Genomic DNA, 4,529 nt, shown 5'->3' with positions numbered 1-4,529 from the left:
GGAACCAGGGTGGATGTCAGGAGTTCAAGGCCAGTCTATACTACAGAGAAAATGAGTATGAATGTACTGTACATGAGCCTGATCTGCTCTGGGAGGGACAAGACAGAAGGAGCCTACAGAGAGATTGGTGCAGACAAGGTCAAAGCAGAGACCGCAGTTGGTACAGGGCTTGCTCAACATGTGCAAAGCTGAGTTTAATCTCCAACACTTCCATCTCGTGTGTTGTGTACACACAACAAAAAGTTGTATGCTCTGGACTCAGGCTTTTTAGAACACTACTGTTCATGTGAAAAACAGCCATCATCTACATCAGAATCACTGTAACTGTGCAAGAGACCCCAAAATCATATACTTCACTGTTAATAGTCACTCATTAGAAAGAAGGGGGGAAATGGGCCATTGGACACAAACTTGAGATTCCAGGAGCTCTTCTGCACCTCCTGTCTGTGTGCATGTAATTCTGCTCTAATTGCGCATGGCATTGTGGTCTCTGGATCATGTAACTGAAGTGGCTATGGGCAAGCTAAGTGGCTATGGTCTGTGTTGGTGTGAAATTTGTCAGGGATAAAGCAGCTTTGGGGGCTACCCAGGCTGTTAATAATTTTATTAGTTTTGCCAACCATTAGATCCCAAGATGCACAAAGCTGAAGGATGGGACACCCTGGTGATTTCAAGGAAACAAGCCCCATGGCTGGAGGAGAGCAATGAAGGCATTTGATGAGAACTGTGGAAGACAGGTTTCCAAGACCGACAGTGAACAGAGGAGTGGAGCACCTTAAAGAAGGCAGCCAGGATGGGGCTGGAGAGATGGCTCAGCGGATAAGATCACTGCAAGTTCTTCTAGAGGTCCTGAGTTCAATTCCCAGCAACCACATGATGACTCCCAATCATCTGTAATGGGATGCAGTGCCCTCTTCTGGTGTGTCTGAACACACAACAGTGTACTCACATACAAATATTTTTTTACATATTTGTTTATTTGTTTATTATATGTACACTGTAGCTGTCTTCAGACACTCCAGAAGAGGGCATCAGATTTTTATTACAGATGGTTGGGATTTGAACTCAGGATCTTTGGAAGAGCAGTCGGTGCTCTTAATCGCTGAGCCATCTCACCAGCCCCAACAAATAAATCTTTTTTTTGTTTGTTTGTTTTGAGAGACAGGGTTTCTCTGTCTAGCCCTGGCTGTCCTGGAACTCATTTTTGTAGACCAGGCTGGCCTCGAACTCAGAAATCTACCTGCCTCTGCCTCCCGAGTGCTGGGATCAAAGGCGTGCACCACCACCGCCCGGCAACAAATCTTTAAAAAAAAAAAAAAAAAAAAAAAAAAAGGCAGCCAGGAAGTGTTCAATAAATGTTCCAGGGCTGGCGAGATGGCTCAGTGGGTAAGAGCACTCTCTTCCAAAGGTCCCGAGTTCAAATCCCAGCAACCACATGGTGGCTCACAACCATCCGTAATGAGATCTGATGCCCTCTTCTGGAATGTCTGAAAACAGCTACAGTGTACTTACATATAATAAATAAGTAAATCTTTTAAATAAATAAATAAATAAATGTTCCAAAACATGGTATTTTAGTCCTTTGGCGGGGGAGGGGGGGGGATTGAGCCAGTCACTGGTGGCACATTCCTTTAAATCCCAGCACTCAGGAGGCAGAGGCAGGCAGAACCTGGTCTATAGATTGAGTTTCAGGACAGCCAAGGCTATAAAAAGAAACCTGCCTGGAGAAAGAAAAGAAAGAAAAGAAAGAAAGAAAGAAAGATTGTAGGGTTTTTTGTTTGTGTGTTTGTTTTAATTTGGAGACTTGAGTTTTACTATGGAGACCAAAATGGCCTTGAACTCACAGAGATCTACCTGTTTCTACTTCCTGAGTACTGAGATCATAGTTTACACCACCAAGTTCCCCAATATATATGTCCTCGGGACGGCAGCCAGAGAACCAAGAAGGAGTTTTATTCCTGTGAGATAGGGTCTCTCCCTGAACCTAGAGCTAGGCAGACCACAAACCCTAGCCAGCCATCCTTCACCTCTACCTCCCAGAATTCTGGGCAATTCTCATGCTTCCCTCCTGAATACTGGAAGGACAGGCTTAAGTGAGCCAGTTCTCTGTCCATTTTTTAGGTCCTGAGATGTCCCTACAGCCTAGACATGCCACCTTTATTAGTTTTCCTTTGAGATCATACATAGATTTTTAAAAGAAAAAAAAAACCCACAAGAATACAAACAGTTTTTTTCTGTGTGAGTCAGGATACTAGTGTGGAAGCTCCAGGAACCCCAAGGACCAGACACAGTCCAAGATACGGAAGTCACGGGCTGGTGAGATGGCTCAGCGGGTAGGAGCATTTGACTGCTCTCCCGAAGGTCCTGAATTCAAATCCAGGCAACCACATGGTAGCTCACAACCACTCATAATGAGATCTGATGCCCTCTTCTGTCATGTCTGAACACAGCTACAGTGTACTTATGTATAATAATAAATCTTTTTTAAAAAAACTTTAAAAAGTAGGGAAGTCACCTACCCTCCCTGGCCCCATTGGACATGGTTTATTATGGACCTTATTTTACAGCTAAGGAAATTGAGACACTTGGTATCCAATGTATTTTTTACTCAGCATGGAATAGTTTGTGACATTAAGTATAGTAGGTACTCAACACTTTGCAAACAAGAGAAATAAGCATCATGGGATGGGGCTTAGAGAAAAGCTCATCTTCTCTAACATGCAAAACACCCAGATTCCATCCCCACCACCGCATAAGCCCTGGGGAAAGAGTCAGGAGATCAAAATTCAACCTTGGATACATAGCTATTCAGAAAGTAGTCTGGGCTAAGACCCGGTCATAAAAATAAACAACTATTAAGATCAGTATACATTTAAGTAAAGTAAATATGGCTAGTGAAATGGCTCATCGAGTGAATTACTTTCCCCGTAACCCTCAGATGACTGGTGGGCTCCACAATGCTGTCCTCTGACTTCTACACACACGCTGTAGCATGTACGTGCATGCCCACACATAGCACGCAGATTTTTTTTGTTTTGTTTTTGTTTCGAGACAGGGTTTCTCTGTATAGCCCTGGCTGTCCTGGAACGCACTCTGTAGACCAGGCTGGCCTCCAACTCAGAAATCTGCCTGCCTCTGCCTCCCAAGTGCTGGGATTAAATGCGCCACCACTGCCCGGCAGCACACAGATTTTAAGGCAGGGCACGGTGGCACACATGTTTGATCCAGAGCTGGGGAGGCAGAGGCAAGAGTACATCTGTGAGTTCAAAGCCAGCCTGGTCTATATAAGTTGTCCCCACCCCCACCCACCAGTGAGGACAGCAGAGTGAGACCCTGTCTCCAAATAAAATTAAGAATAATTAAAATGGCCGGGCGTGGTGGCGCACGCCTTTAATCCCAGCACTCGGGAGGCAGAGGCAGGCGGATTTCTGAGTTCGAGGCCAGCCTGGTCTACAGAGTGAGTTCCAGGACAGCCAGGGCTATACAGAGAAACCCTGTCTCGAAAAAACCAAAAAAAAAAAAAAAAGAATAATTAAAATGGCTGGGCAGTGATGGCGCACGCCTTTAATGCCAGCATTTGGGAGGTAGAGGCAGGCGGATTTCTGAGGTCCAGGCCAGCCTGATCTACAGAGTGAATTCCAGGACAGCCAGGGCTACACAGAGAAACCCTGTCACTCAAAAAAAAAAAAAAAAAAAGAATAATTAAAATGCAAAATGTCAAAGTATAAAGATGCTGTAAGTATAAAGTGAAAATATGTAATGTATTATAGACAACAAAAAAAGAAATAATTTTTAAATAATGAAAGTAAACAAGTGAGCTCTGTCCCGCCCCCTTCTCAGCCCTGACCTTTCCTGAGACCCGCCCCTTCCTCCGCCAACTCCCGGCGGGAGTTTGCTGAGTTCTGTTGAACTTGTCTTCATGTCCAGCCATTGGTCGAGCTGTAGCCAATGGGCTTCATAGTTGCACTGAAGCCCTTCTGGAAGGATGTCGTTAATCCGTCTTCTACGCTGATTGGTTGGTTATATTTAGTCTGGCCGACTCCAATGGCCTGTTCAGTACTGTTCCAGCCTCGCTAGGCCCCGCCCCATCACTGCTTGTCTTTAGTTTCAGTCTTCCTTTCACCCACAGGCCACTGCCTCATGCAGCTCTTAAGCCACGCCCCTGTTAAGCCCCTGTCCGTCTTGCGTCTAATTCGTCTAATGCCCTTCACCCCGCCCCACATCCTGACTGCGAGCCACGCCCCTGAGCGATCCCCAACCTAAGCTCCGCCCCATCATTCCTCTCTAGGCTCCACCCAGTAGCCGCTTAAACCTTTCGTCTTCTACCTCCGACACCCTCCGCCCCACCCACTGGCTCCTAGTCCACGCCCTTGGCTTCTGCTCCGTTATCCAATCCCGTTAACTAGCTCTGATCCAACCCCTCCCTTTATTGGCCCGCGCGCGTCTCTGTGGTCATGAGCGACGGCGCCGGCGGCCCCTAGCCAAGGGAGGGCGGGACTTCCGGTCGTGCTGAACCCAATAAGTAGACG

Source organism: Mus caroli, unplaced genomic scaffold (genome assembly GCF_978045245.1).
Source record: "Mus caroli unplaced genomic scaffold, Mus_caroli_1 scaffold_18, whole genome shotgun sequence".
Lineage (NCBI taxonomy): Eukaryota > Metazoa > Chordata > Mammalia > Rodentia > Muridae > Mus > Mus caroli.
Note: the sequence above shows the minus strand (reverse complement) of the source record.